Below are 16,238 nucleotides of genomic sequence, written 5' to 3'. Positions count from 1 at the left end.
AAATTTATAAACTTAATTCATGAAAATTGAAGTTATATAATGTGTGAACAATGTTCTTAAAACTACGTTGTGATGTTTTGTAGGTATTAGTCACAGAAAAGATGGTAGGGAATATTTGTGAATGATTAGTGTATCTCATTTACTGATTTCCTTTTACAAAATATTATTTTGTTTTTTTCTTCAGGGAATACAGAGATCTATTTTGCTCTATTGGATGAGAACTTTCTAGGACACTGTATAAGAAGCAAAGGAATTATTCAATTAACAGGGAGGTGCACAGGAAAAGAGCTACTGTCTTGGACATTGATACTCCATTTAGAGAGTCGGTGATAGAGAGTGGTGTTTGAAGAAACTGTGAAAAAGCTATCAAAAACTTTGGTGTCCATAATATATGTTTTCAGGTTTCTTTTTAGTCACATTAATTCAAGCTGTAGTGTATTCTCCAAATATTAAAGGTAACAATATATATAACATGACTTCTCGGATCTCTTTTGCCAGGATTGATAATATGAATATTTTATACTGGCAAAAAGAAACCCAGTATTACTAATTGAGAAGTAAGACCTTCATTTATGCCTTTTGGGTTTTTTTTTTGTGGTTCAATGGATATATACCCACCTTTTTAATGTATTCATTCCCATGTATCTTTTCTCCAATGAAGCTGAAAGCTCTTCAATATTCATAACTATATTACATGTTTCTCTGATATTCCACATAGCTCCTCGCACAGATGTTAAATACAAAGGCAAGGTACTAGGTAGTTAGGAGCTCAAAATTAAGAAACAATTATCTGAGTTCAGATCTGGATAAGTAATACGAACTTTCTAAATGATAGTTTCCTCATCTTTTAAATGGAAATAATATTAACAGCTACCTCATAAAGTTGTTGTGTGTTTCGGATAGTACGGAGCAAGTAATTGTTAGAACCTGGAACATAGTAGGAGCTCAATAAATAGTAGTTATTATGCTTATATTATTATTGTACTTTATCAAAAATTTGTTGAACAGGCCAGGCGCGGTGGCTCACGCCTGTAATCCTAGCTCTCTGGGAGGCCGAGGCGGGCGGATTGTTTGAGCTCAGGAGTTCGAAACCAGCCTGAGCAAGAGCGAGACCCCGTCTCTACTAAAAATAGAAAGAAATTAATTGGACAACTAAAAATATACAGAAAAAATTAGCCGGGCATGGTGGCGCATGCCTGTAGTCCCAACTACTCGGGAGGCTGAGGCAGGAGGATCATTGAGCCCAGGAGTTTGAGGTTGCTGTGAGCTAAGATGACGCCACAGCACTCTAGCCCAGGCAACACAGTCAGACTCTGTCTCGAAAAAAAAAAAAAAAATTTGTTGAACAGATGAATGAATAATGATGTAATTCTATTATGTCATTATTTTATTAACTTGGAAATTTTATCTCACTTTGATCTCCAGGAGGTGTTAAGTGGTTCATTTGAAGGTTTATATAAAAGGTGAACTAAAAAATTTGGCAATTCTAGATGAGAACGGAAATATGCAAATGTTGTATTCAGTTCCATATTCTATCAGACTTTTGGGAAGTACAATATATGACATTTATAAAGAGAATACCACGTATGAATCTTATGACTGGATGAATGTCACAGTTATTTGCCAGCATCTGCAAGTTGCAATGTATTATCCAAAGACAGAGGGTAGAATGGAGAATGGAAATAGAAAGATAAAAAAAAGGCATGGCCCTGGTTCTCAAAACCTTGCAACTTTGCTTTAAAAACTGAAACAATAAATTATCTGATATGGATAGTGTCCCCAGACATTGGAGGTAGCTGAAGACTGTAAAATAAATCATCATACTTATATAAAAATGGATATATATACTATTCAATTTACAAATTCTCCTCTACTTTTGCTCTAATAATTACAATCCAAATTTCTGATATTTTATCTGAGGGTCATATAATCATCAGCTTATGTACAGGAGCCCCATTTTCTACTTTCCAGTTTGTCATCTAATAAATATTTCTGTTCTTAAAATTAGGCCTGCTTTGTTAGTAACCTATAGCCTAGCTAGATAATCTAATGAGGCTCTTATCATTCTTCTCACTTTCTGATTAGATGCATCCACCAAAATCTCAAGTCACATTTAAAATTATGTTATTAGTGAAGAATCCAATGAAGGCAAAACCAACTACAAAAATAACAAATAAAGAAAAACAAGACCACCACTACCAATGTGGTCAGTGGTGTGCTGGTAAACGTCTAATAACTGGCTCTCAAGAAAACAAAACAAAACCGTGATTTGTAGCATTGGCCAACTTCTGTGCCATAAATTTTCCATCCATGGCTGATTTCAAGCTACCAATGTGATGTTACTGAATTGGCAGTTGAGAAGAGAAGCACAGTAATATATACTATTATATAGTCATTCTGCCATGAAGACACAATAGATACACATAACCTCTGGAGTTATAATATTAAACAGCAAAATGGAGTAAATAATTAGGAATATATGGTTTTTTTAGTGTTATTATTTTTTTATGCAACTTATTTAATTTTAATTTTATATAATTTAATTTTTAATAATGGCCATGTTTAATGACTAGCTTGCAAAATTCCTGAAAATTCAATGGTTGGCTCTTGAGAGCTAGTCTGAACAGGCTCCAGCGCAGCACTGAGTGTAGAGTGATGAATGGTTAAAGGGTATGGTATATAGATTTGAAACTAAACTTTGCCACTTCCGGGTGTTCCTTGTCAAATTGACTAATCTTTCTAAGCCTCAGTGTTTTCATCTGTATAATTATAGTACATACTTGGTAGGGTTGTTGCAAAGATAAAATGAGGAAATACATGTATTACACTTAGTACAGTGTCTGAAACATAATAATTTATTCCACGTATTATAAATAGCACACTGTTGATAAAATCACTCTGGTTGTGATGAAAAATATGAGTGGAATTTTATTAATGAGAAAATATACTTCTTATTTTGTGATCTAAGAATCACAAAATTTTAGTAAATTTTGCTTCCTAGACATCCACTGGTACTCTACTAGGAGAAACTGTAAGGGAAAAATGATCTTGACTAGTATGACTGATGCAATGTTTCATTAGCTAGATTGTGAGGCAGAACAGAATTCCATACATTCTGGAATACATTTGCAGCAAGAGCAAATAGGTTTCATCTCAGGTATAAATCCTGGTTAATTGAGAGTGTCATGTTGAGAAAGATTCTGAGGCTGCTTCTAGGATTGGCAGGACAGAGAACTTTAATATATAAGCAATAGCTACTATGGTTAGCAATGGAGGGAAAAGAAATCATTACATGCATTGAACATCCTTGATCTGGGTCTATGCTTATAGTGCCTGAAAAAAATTCATGTTGTACTCTGCTTGTAAAGGAAAGGAAAAAAAAACCCATCATTTGAACATATTCCTGAGTTTGGGGTATCACACATTTGAAATGGAGGTTAACTAAAATATGATGGTGACTTCATAAAAAATGTATATAATATATGGTCACGGAGCCAGAAAACAAAACTGGCTCAATTCAGTCGTTTTTTGGGGGAGGGGTAGCTGGAAAATGATATAAAGTAAATGGGACTTGCAACCAAAAGACAAATCATTCCTGGCTATTTTTCCACATTTTGTTTGAGAGCCATACAACAAAAATAGCAATGTTGGAATATTATTTGGGATATGTGTTAATGGAAGTTACACATGCATGTTAAGAAAAGATTATAGGCCTTGCTTTTGGCTTTACAAGCAGTATAACAATTCCATTTCCACATAAAATATGCAAGGCCACTAGGGTCTCACAGAAGGCAGCCAATTCTAAAATTTCCTTAAGATAAAAAAGTAAAATTTAATTGTTCCTTGGCCTTCTTATCAAGGGGCAGCTTATGCTCTGTGGAACTATTTTGTATAAAACAATTGACAAGTGTCAGACTACCTACAATCAGGTTTCTAAAATTATAAAAATCAATTCCTAGATTTTGCAGGCATCTTCTAGCGTATTCTCTTTAGAACCTCTACTGAAAAAACCAAAATCATTTATCCTTTTTGGGTACATACTTAAGAGTCAAATGAACATCCATAATATTCAATACTGAATGTCTTACTGGAATGGGAACAAGAATTACTTTTGAGCAGTACAGGTCTTGGCAAATTATCCTAATTTTAGGGTAGCTATTTTGCAGTCAATTTAATTCTTTTTTTCTACACTCAAGCCCCATTTAATGAACACTCTTTTCTTTTTCTTTTTTAAAGCTAAAAAATATAGAAAATTACAAAAAATAATGGAAAAAATACTCATGTATCCAACCCCTAAATTCACATCTGTTAACATTATGTCATTTTTGTTTCTTACATATTTATTTGGTTTTATAAAAGAACTACAGAACTTTTGATAAAGTTGAGATCTCTTCTTTCTTCCCCAGCCTATTCTTCTACCTCCCTTCACCAGATACAACTGCTACCCATAATCCATTTACAGTATTGCATAATGTTTTTTATTACATTTACACAAGTAGTATAACTTTACATATTATTTTGTACCATTCTTCTTTCATTCAACTTTTTATTTTTGAGATCTATTGACATCAACAAATACAGATATGTCATTCTTTTTAATTGCTGTAAAGTTACTCCATCATATGCATGTGTCAATTTATTTTCTGTTTTCCTGTGGATGGATTTTTAGGTTTTTCTAAAAAATACTGAAAAAAAACCCCCATGTAATTTGTCTTCTTTAAAAATTTGTTGTTTTCTTTGGAAGAGTAGGGGGTTAGGGAGGGATAGGGAGAGATTTTTTAAAGGATACAAAATCACTGCTAGATAGGAAGAATAAGTTCTAGTGTTCTATACCACTGTAGGATGGCTACAGTTAACAATAATATACTATATATTAATAGTTTCAAATAGATAGAAGGAGGATATTGAATGTTCCCAATACAAAGAAATGATACACTAATTACCTTGATCTGATTACTATACACTACACGCAGCAAAACATCACTATGTACCCCATGAATATGTACAATTATTATTTGTCAATTAAAATTCGTTTTCCAAATTTTAATTTAAAAATTTAATTCCAATGCAAACAATTTAAACAAGCAAAGAACAAAATCTCTTTCAATCCGACTATCTAGAAAGTTAAATAAATATTAAGACTCCATCAACATTTTTGGTATGGGGGATTTTTAGAGAAAGATAGATACATACACATATTTACAAAATGACATCCCAGTGAACAATCTACTTTTTTACGCTAAGCAATATTCAGTGATTATATTTTTGTGTTTTTCACAGGGAAGAAATTACTATATCCATGTGGAGTAATATATAGATATAAAATATGAAGAGTTTGGTTTGGTCAAATGCTAAGCAATGCTAAATAATGTCATTATGATGGTTCCATATCTTTTGGAACGTGGCTAACAATTTACATTTAGGCTATGAGGAGTATTTAGATTCTCATAGTTTTTCAGCTCTAATTGATAATTATTGACAATCGCATGTTTAAATCACATAATTTCTAGGCCTTTAATGATAGAAGTAAGTTTAGATAATACTTTTTGTTGCATGCCTACTATGTTCCAGGTGCTGTTCTCATTTAATTTTTACAACCAGCCTATTAATCATAGTTATCATGATAACCGTCAAAGCTAACAATTATTGTGTGGTTTCTGACACGCCAGGCACTTACCCCATTCAGGCCCCCCAGCAGCCCTGTGAGGTAAGCATGTTGCCATTCTCACTTTACAGATAAGGAAACCGAGAAAGAGATATTAGGTAATTCACATTAATAACAAGTGTGACCAAAACGTGGATCTGGATGGAACAGCACAGAATTTCCTACCTTAAACTCTGCGCTAAACTGCTCTCACACAGACAAGTTAAGTGGCCTGTTGAAGAGTTCATGAATATTTTGACTCTTTCACATTTACTTATTGTTCCAATTTTATCACAATGAATCAAGCAGGCATCAAGCAGGGAAAGTTCCAAGAATAAAATCTTATTTCCAAGTGCAGAATCACTGGGAACCTGTGCAATGAAGTACAGGCACACCACAGCCGGGGTGGACCGGTGCTGCCACCGGCTCCAGGTGAGAAGGATCAAAGGCATCGTGCATCTGTGACCATCCTGACCTAATATGACCAAGTGTGAGCTTGTTCCTCGCTTTCCTCCCATTGGTTTTACCATATTTGCGTACAGTTGGAATAACTTGAAAAAAATGTTTGCTTGCTTTTGTGAAAATAATTTGTTCTCAAATCTTCATTCTTGAGTATTTAGTTTTTATTTTATAGGGAAAGGTGGAGACTCTTGTCGGAGACCTTATTTGGTTCTGAAAGCATTTCCATTTTTCAGTTCTTGTAAGAAATGAGCACATTTAGGAGATGACGTTTGTTTGACTAAAGATGTTGAAGGGTTTTCTTTTGGCAAACACGGAGCAAGGTTTATCAACGTTGGCACTAGTGACGTTTGGAGCCAGACAATTCTTTGCTGTGGGGGCTGTCCTGTGCTTTACAGGCTGCAGAGGGGCTTCCCTGGCCTCTGCCCATTGGGTGCCAGTGGCATCGCACCCGCTCTCTCCTGCACTGTTAACAAAATCGCCCTCAGTTGAGAACTACTGGTGTAGAGAGTCATCTACAACAGGGAGGATGGTAAAAGCTGGTTACTAAAATTTGGTTAAAACAAGAAGGATTCTGCTCTCAGTTATTCTCTCTCCTCTCATTCTTTCACATGTCTCACCCATTGCCACATCTCGTCAATTTTCATCTCTTTGTGAGTGACTCCCAAATGTGCACCTTCAGTCCAGACTCTCTCCCAAATCCCAGTCCTCTCTCTTTCCTGCTACCTGCTGGATATTTCTCTGTGAGCAACCTGCTATCACCTCTAGGAAATTGAGATTGCCCTCTTCCTGACTTTCTGATTCCATTAAAGGCCCCACTATCCCACCAGACATCCAGGATTAACACCTTCATTACCTTTGGCTCCTCCCTTTCTGTTAGCCCCATACTCCTCCTTTACAATTCAGGAATTCCGGGCAATTACACATTCCTTGAAACCAGGCCCACATCACTTCACCAAAGCCCCACTCCAATCTTCTCTGTACTACAGTTTAACCCTAGTAAAGGAGCTCTCCAATCACGCTACTCCCTTAGAGGTATCCATAAAGGCCTTCTTCACCTAATGATACACAAATTAAAGTCCCTCAGCCGCATTTGGAATAACTCACAATCTGTCCACCACGCGACTTTCTAGTCCCACTTTCCCACCACTCTTTTAGAAAAATCTTCTACTTCACGTGAACTTCAAAATTTGTCTTGTCTCAAACATCTATTCACTCTCCCTCACATACACTTTTTTACCATCTTTTCCCTTTGTCTTCTCCTCCACTTACTGAACTTCTACTTATATTTAATGCCCTCTTTGCTAGTCCGGATGCCACCTCCTCCCTGAATGCTACTCTGATCCTTTGGGCCAGAAGCATTCTTTCTCCTGGAACTCCTACGGCACCTGTAGAATTGTTTAAACTATTCATGTTGCAAATTCATACTGTAGAGTTCTGGGTAAGTGGCTTATGAGTCTAAAACCTTTCCTACAGTTCTTAGCATTATGCCTTGCACATGAAATGCATTCATTAAGTATGTGATGAATGAATGAATGAAAGAGAGAGGGAGAGAGAGAGAGAGAGAGGCTTTTAATACTATGGTAAAATCATTTATAAGCAGAACCAAAAAGGCTCCTTTACCCGGTATGAACTACAAAATGCCTTGGGCCAAAAATATTTCTCATCTAATTGCTGTATGAAACTCCATTTAAAAAAAATTCCTTTGCTGTCTTGGTTTTTCAGATTTCAGGAATGTATCGAAATGAGCAATAGTTAGTTGATAAGAGCATCTTCATGAGAGATCTTGATGCAGAATGGGAAACATGTTGGGTTTCTTGGAAGAAAGTATATGAGAGCATCTCTATGCATACATGTTTATGTACATATAAATTTATATAAAGAGATACATACATATATGTGTAATATGTATATATATTAAAAAATTTATTTTGTAGGTTGTATTAAAATCATGAGCAATTTTAAGAAAAAAATTTAAGATCATAGCAGGAACACTTGGGTGATATTAAACATAAACATGCTTATATTTAAGCAGATAGGCTTATAAGGCAGCTGAAATTTTCTTTTTTATTTATTTATTTATTTATTTATTTTTAAAAAACATTTTTCAACTAGAAGTATGACATACTTCTTTCTACTCATTATTTCTTATAATTTTCTTATTGCTTTTGAGGTGGAAAGATTGATAAAGAGACCCTGACTTTCACTATTTCTAATCCACAAAAGATGACTGTTGTTTCTAAATTTAGTTCATTATAATTATCTGGTTTTTCCCAAGGCATTAACAAGGCCAAGCAGGGGATCTAATGACTAATCTCACAGGAAGAATGCCTGGTGACTAAAGCATTCCTGATGTCATGTACTTATCTTTTGATGGTTAGAGCAAGTTGAACTGGTATCTTTACCTTACAAGCATGTAGTTTTGCTTTTATACCCTGAAATGGTATGCGCAAATTACAGTCTCCAGGGTTGAAGCTTCTTGCCATGGATCTATGAAGGGAGTGGTGGAAGAATGGCTCCAAAATCAGAGAGTGGCTTTTGAATCAGGAAAGTGCGATTGCTTGCTGGAACAACACCTAAGGTTGACTCCATGAAAGCAGTTGTGATTGGGCAACTGAGTCAGCCTCCTAGACCCCAAATATCCCTCCTGTATTTTGCTGAGTTTTGTCTGAATGAGGCTTTCTCTCTAAGATTAAGCATTAAATATTCCAAGACATTTGTTTACCTTATTATATGAATGACTAGTTTCATTTAGACGTTTACTCAACAAATACAATGCATCCCGTGTGCCAGTGCAGGCAGACAAACAGTATCGATGGATCCTAACAACTATTTCCAGGTGGACCAGGAATGAACTGAGGGAATTCCCTTCCCCAGGCAAGTGGGCCTGCTCCCAAACTCAGCTTATTCAAAGCCCTCAAAGTTCCACATGTTGCACACTGGGGGTCCCATAAGCTTCTGTGAAGGGCTGATACCTTAGGCCAAACTGTTACTCTAAGTCAAGCTTGACTTAGCTTGACATCTTTCTTATAAGACTATTCCCACGCTCACCCATGAGAAGGAAAGAACTCTCTCAGTGGAAACCAGATGACCATTCCTGCCTCAGTTCTAGCCCGCACCCGGTGACTCATGTTGCCATTTCCTTGTGCCCTTTGCCAGTGGAACTATTCTAGTTATTGGGGATATATGTATAAAACAAACAAAAATCCTTACCGCCAAGTATCTTACAATCTAGTGGGGAAGCCAGACAACCAGTACATTAAGTAAATAAATGAAATATATACAGTGTAGTACACACAAAAGTACTAAGTGCTCTGGAAAAAAAAGAAAGCAGGGAAGGAGAACAAAACTGTTGGGGATGGTGGGTGGGTGTCATCCTCTTCGCAGAGTAGATTTGGAGGGGTGATAGGGAGAAAGACAGGCTGAAGGCATGGAACATTTGAAAGTGTGGGTGAACATTATACCAAGTGAGAAGGGTAAAGGGGGTCAGGGTATAACCGGAAGTGCACCAGACAAATGTGTTTTGTTGCTTTTTGTTTTTCCCTAGCCTGCTCCTTAACCAGTGTTTACCTGGCAGTTATGGGCTTGCTGTGGATGATGATAACACCACTCAGAGGTCCTCAAAGACACTGACGCCTGAAGAGGTCTTTTCATGCAACGAAATGGGAATATTATGTCTCTCCTGCCCACCTCTCAGGACTGTTGTGAGGATCAAAGGAGAGAATGGCTGTAAAGGTATGTTGAAAACAATGAAACTCTACACACTGGCAAGGCATTACTATCGCAGAATTGTGTTAGAAATAAATGGAGTGACTATTCCTGTATCCAAACATTATTAATTGTAGTATAAATATGAGAGAGAGAGAGAGAGAGAGAGAGAGAGAGAGAGAGAGAGAGAGAGAGAGAGAGAGAGGCTAAACATGGGAGGGTGTGGCTCGTAATCATACATATCAAGCTGTTAGCTGACTACGTCCAGATGAAGAGACACCCTTCCTTTCCTACCACAAATCACCACTGATGGCCAGCACAGCTTTGTTCTTCTGAGGTTACTTTGCTCCTTACTATATTAGACTGTAAAGCACAGGATCAATTCTAGGGTAAAATATTGATTTTTACCCTAATAAGTAAATGTGTAAATTGAAAGGCAGGTTAATTTTGCAGGCTCTTAAGTTACCTAGGCAATAGAAAAAATATCAATAATTGTCAAGTGAAAAAGAGAAAAACTGATGAGAAAATATTTCCTTTAAGAATACATAACATGGCTGGGCACGGTGGCTCACGCCTATAATCCTAGCACTTTGGGAAGCCGAGGTGGTAGGATCACTTGAGGTTAGGAGTTTGTGACCAGCCTGAGCAAGAGCAAGACCCCATTTCTACAACAAATATAAAAATTAGCTGGGCACGGTGGAGTGTGCCTGTAGTCCCAGTTACTTGGGAAGCTGAGGCAGGAGGATCACTTGAATCCAGTTTGAGGCTGCAGTGAGCTATGATGAGGCCAAAGCTCTACAGCCTGGGTGACAGAGTGAGACCCTGCCTCAAAAAAAAAAAAAAAAAAAAAAGGCATGTGTAGCAAATGGCAAAATCATTGAATATTTTGATACAAAAAGTAAAAACAATTTTCTTTTGTTCTATTTTAAAAACATCACATTTTTTCTTCTTTATTATTTCACAGACACCCCCCTACAAAAGAATTTACTAGACATCAGGAATTGGTAAATTTGGAGGCAATTTCTATTGCTCAATTGCTTCTAAGATAGTAAGTAGGGAGCTTGCAATTAGTTTTTGATTCATAATCTTCAAGTATTAGTAACTATTTTAAAAGAGAAACTAATTTTCTAAAACAATATTAGAGACAAACCTTTAATGTTTAATTTTTTTAAAACTGGAATATAGTGATTTTGGATGAAAACAACAGTTACAGGAGAGAGCATTTAAAATTTCTTATTAATAGAAATAATTTGGAAACAAAATGAATCTAATGAAAACACATTAAAATGTTTTACATATTTGTGTACTATGAAGGAAAGGTAATCTTACACAAATGTAATGGATGAAGTAGATAAAATTAACTGATTCGAAGTTGCCCAGACTTTACTATATGAAATTATTTGAACATCTTGTCTTCACAATTCCCACAATCTATCCATGTATATTTGGTGTACAAAGTTAATGAGAATTTTATCATTTCAATGTTCTCTCTTTCTGAGCCCTTGAGTTAGATATGGTTTGGACTACAAGGTGCAACCTCAGTGGTGTCTCAGAAGTAGGATGTGCAGGGAACTGTGAAGCATCTAGTAGACCCAGAAAAGGCCTGGGTCGGGGACTCCAGTGCCTGCCAATGTCATGCAGGGCTCCCTTCTGCGGCTGTTATTGGCTTATAGGTTGTTACTGGGGAAGGTATTTATGTCTAAATATTACTTCTGAAAAAAAGCATAGGCAGAGTAAGAAAACGTGTCACTGGGTAGAATTTTTTCAGAAATTTGATGTATTCCTACATGTGGAAATTCTTGGTTTCCTATAAATACTTATAGTGAATGAACTCTTGCAGTTTTAGGTCTTGTTCATTTTTAACGCTACATACAATCAGTGTAAAGAAATCAGCACTAGTAATTTTGATATATAAGCACCATGGTGTATTATGTGATTAATATTCTTCCATAAAAAATTTCAACATAATGCTCTATCAACCACTAACCACCTGTTAACTATGATCTTAAAAAACAACTTTCCTCTCTTCATTTGAATATTAATATGTTTATTTTCAATTCAATATGTGAAAAGGATAAAACACAGGTTCAAATTTACAATTAAGTAGAGTAGGGTAGGTACAAATGTAGTCCCCCAAATATGTCCATGTCCTAATCCCTGGAACCTGTGAATATATTGCCTTACATGACAAAGGGACTTTGGGGAAGTTAAGAATCTTGGGGTGGGGAGATTACCCTGAATGATCAGGGCGGGCCCAATGTGATCACAATGGTCCTTATAAAAGGGACACAGGAGGGTCAGAGTCAGAGAAGGAGATGTGACAATGGAAGCAGGGTCTGGGTGATGCGGTGTCATGAGCCAAGGAATGCAGGTGGCTTCTAGAATCTGAAGAAGGGAAGGAAATGGATTGTCTCCTAGAGCCTCCAGAAGGATTATAGCTCTGTCTATACCTATATTTTAGCCCCATAGGACCCATTTTGGACTTCTGAGCTCCCAAACTGTAAGGTGATAAATTTATGTTGTCTTAAGCTCTAAGTTTGTGGTAATTTGTTACATCAGTAATAGGAAACTAAAAGTGTTTACAAATTGATTTGTTGCCCTATTCTCCATAAATGCCAGATGTTCAATAATAGTAGACAGAAGATAAAAGTTATTTAAGAAAAAGCCAGTCTGGGTTTGGTGGCTCGCACCTGTAATTTCAGCACTTTGGGAGGCCAGGGGGGAGGATCACTTGAGGCCAGAAGTTCGAGACCAACCTGGGCAATATAGCGAGACCCTGTTTCTACAAAAAAAAAAAAAAAAAAATTAGCCAGGAATGGTGGTGCAGGCCTATATTTCCAGCTACTTGGGAAGCTGAGGCAGGAGGATCCCTTGAGCCCAATGGGAGGTTGCAATGAACTATGATTGTTCCACTGCACTCCAGCCTGGGCAGCAGAGCAAGAACCTGCTTCTAAGGAAGAAAAAAAGAAAAAACCAAAGAAACAGAAGCACCTGAAAGTTCCCAGATGCATAGATTAAGAAGGCATGCTTTGTGGAAGCATCTTGTGGACATCTCTCCTATTGCCACTTTGTAATTTTAACACCTGGTCACCATCCTCATGAACAAAGCTGGCAGATAACACACGAGGAATGGTGAGTTGAAAAAGTTCTAAAGAAAACATGCATATCATTCTACAATTTTTATCAATTAGTAAATCTGTAAATGTTTATTATAAACATCCTTTGTGTTCAGTGGAGAATGTGCAGAAATACAGTCACTCGAATGACCATATATAGCAGCAGATGCTGGCTGGGATACAGTAATGTCTCCTAGGAAGAAAATCCAAATTGGTATGTAGGGTGAGGAGGCCTAGAAGTTACATCTTTGGTCATTTGACGGATTCGATTGTCTCTGCAGACGGTCAGAGAAGGATGTATGCAGGAGATAGATTTGCAAATATCCTTTGGGGGGAAAAGAGGGTGGTACGGAGCACGCTATGCCCATAGGGAAAAGACTGACTAGGAAATGAACAGCCTTTCTGGGAGTCCCAGAGAGGAGGCATAAGGGGTGAGACAGGGCTGTTCAGGGGCTGTGATGAGAACCTGATGCACAGACTGAATTCATTGTTCCTGCTTTATTACGTAATAAGAAGCACAGTCAGGAGCCCGAAGAGAAAAACTAGAAATCACTAAACAGAGCTGTAGAAGGGCAGTTTTGGTGGCAACACTAAGGTACTGCAGTGAGAGGGTACTAGAGTCTCAGACCCCAAAAAATGCAACAGAAGACGAGTAAAATAGCCCAGGTAAGAAATAATCGTTTTTAAATAAAAGTAAAAGCAAAGGAGATGAAGGGATGATTTAAAAGATGAGTAATGTCAGAAATTACCAGATGTAGAGAAAGCTCCAATGTATTTTTTAGATTTCCCTTGAAACTTCATGAGTGGCCACCCTGCAATAAACACTATTCAGAAGGAGAGATAAATGGCTGTGGCACTTCAGTTGTGATGGCATATTTAGCTCAAAATGTCTTCCACAGCGACAGGACATAATATGTGAAATTCAGTGAAAGACAATTTGGGAGGTAGGCAAGTAAATGTGTCTCTCATTTATATGCATGCTGCAGTTGAGCGCAAGGAAAAGAAAGGATAATGTCTGTAAGTGTCCAAATGTTAGAGAGGAGGATTAGAGCCTAGGATGGATCTCTGGTATTCCTTCCTTAGAACAGCTTTTTGGGGGAGAGGTTGGGATGCGGAATAGGGATTTTAGTAGAAAGCACCTTTCGTGGAAGATTTCAAATTGCTTTAGAGAACACGAATGTTAGGTGACCATGCGGAATATTCCACTACCGCTTATACAATACAGTTGCAACCCCTGATACATCCCTAGCATCTGTCCCTCATAGTTACCAGTTTTATTCGTCTCTTTGTCTCATCTCAGCATCCCCACATAATCTTGCCTGTTCCATCAGCCTTTGAAGCCACACAGTCCTTGGTGGTATCTGCTGCCTTTTTCCCTCTGCCCTTGCATCTGTGTCGCAACATGCATAGTCATCATCTGTGTGTCAGCTTTGCTTCCAGAAGCCCAGCCCAAAGTCCAGCAAGACAATTTATAAATGTACTCACAAAATGTTCCAGGAAGCACAAGATGAACGTACAAAACGCTATTTGGAAAATGACAATTCTTATAATACTTCTAAAAAACCCTCAATTCACAAACACCACATGTGCGGCTATGGCTCTAAGGCTTTGCTTGTGTCCAGAGACAGGTCCTCACTACAGAGGGAAATGGTACATTTCACTGATATCTTGAGGGTTGCCTGTCTTTTTTTGTGTCTGTCTTTGATCTTATGCCAGGGAGAGCAAAAAAGCTGCCATCTTCTCTGAACTTTTCCCCTAGGCCTACTCTGTCTTCCTATTTTTAATGTGTTTTATTCTCTCCCTACTATAGAAAAATGAGAGATTCAAAATACACTGCTTATTAAAGAACATACTACTTTTTGTAATTTATACATAAACTCACAACCTATTAAATCTACTTACAAAAATAGAAATATAAGAACCTGCTGATAACATGTAAAGGGTGACTAGGTTTGTTGGTAGAATCCTCAATATCCACCCTGCCTGCATACCCTCATGTTGTCAGGGTACGTGCTTAATAACACACACTTGGGCATCCAGACTCTCTGGATTTGAATCCCAGCTATAAATCTCACAAGCTGGGTGGCTTGTTCAAGTGATTTAACCTCTTTATGCCCCAGTTTCCCCAAATATCCAGTTGATGATAATAGTATTTTGGCCCTCAGATGGGAACCATGAGGTCCTCTACTTGTTCAATCTAAACTTCCACACACTATGACAAGAGAATTTGACAGGTGTTGCCAAAGAAAAATATAAACTAAGACACACTTACTATGATAGAGAGTGGAAGCATCTGTCCCTAGTGGGTCTACAAGGGTACATTGGGCTCCAAGGCCCCAGATCTGAAGAGTGAGAAAAATGGAGGAGTAATGTCCAGCTAAAAGAGCCTCAATAAAGGTGATCTGAAAAGCAATTGAGTGGAAGGAATGAGAGCACAGGAGACCAGAGAGGAAGCACAGAAAGAGTAGGGAGCAGAAACCAAGTGTGCACAGAAAGAGTAAGGAGCAGAAACCAAGTGTGGGGCTCTATTCCCAAGTCAACAGGCTGGTCAGGACGTGGAAATCAGGTGCCACTGCAGCAGGCAGACAAACAGGAAGCTTAGGTCACCTTTGGAGAAGCTCAAGAGGCCCTGGGCCAAAGCTGAGATGGTGAAACATGATAGGTGAGAAGTTACTCCAGCGAGTGAGATGTGCCAAAGAGGTGTGATGGCTCAACCCAGTCTGTTAGGCAGAGTCCCTGGGACTTTGGACTAGAAGCTGGGAGATGAGGGAGAGGAGTCCTTCCTGGAGCAAGGGGACCCATCTGCAGGACCCAACAGTTTTACCAACTATTCACTTTAGATATTCCTTACTTGGGTTGCTTTTGGAATATCAGCTAATTCTTACTCTTGAACACTCTTGGAAGAAACACTAACGAGCTTTGATTTTAGTAGTGATTTTGTAAAAAGAAAGAAAAAAAGGAGCTTTAAATTATCTACAAACATGAATTAAGTTATGTAATATCATGATTTTATTTTAAATTCTTCACACTTTTATTTATAGATATGCTGATTTTTTGTAGCTTTATTGCTGGATGAATATTAATTCCCTATATCTATTGAACATCTTACTGGCTTCTCAGCTTTTCAAATCATGAAATAACAGAATCAGTAGTAGTAAGAACTTTCCACCCCATAATGAATGCATGCACATTCATTAACTCTCTTTTCAGAGCGCGTGTCATGTCTAACAAAGCATATGCATGTATCCAACTGAAGCATTACTGTGAAATAAAAAACTTTACAAGTCTAATCCTGTTATTAAAACAATTAA

At 37.5% G+C, this 16,238-nt stretch overlaps 1 protein-coding gene and 1 pseudogene across 5 annotated transcripts in view; one reads left to right on the top strand and one right to left on the bottom strand.

The window, feature by feature from the left end:
- Nucleotides 1-16,238, bottom strand: part of KCNQ5 (potassium channel, voltage gated KQT-like subfamily Q, member 5) — a 639,257-nt gene that overhangs the window by 384,086 nt on the left and 238,933 nt on the right. The window lies entirely within an intron of this gene.
- Nucleotides 6,023-16,238, top strand: part of LOC105811743 — a 52,929-nt pseudogene continuing 42,713 nt past the window's right edge.

Source organism: Propithecus coquereli, unplaced genomic scaffold, assembly GCF_000956105.1.
Source record: "Propithecus coquereli isolate 6110/MARCELLA unplaced genomic scaffold, Pcoq_1.0 Scaffold24, whole genome shotgun sequence".
NCBI classification, from domain to species: domain Eukaryota; kingdom Metazoa; phylum Chordata; class Mammalia; order Primates; family Indriidae; genus Propithecus; species Propithecus coquereli.
The sequence above is the reverse complement of the archived record's forward strand: the minus strand, read 5'-3'. Positions and strand labels throughout refer to the sequence as shown.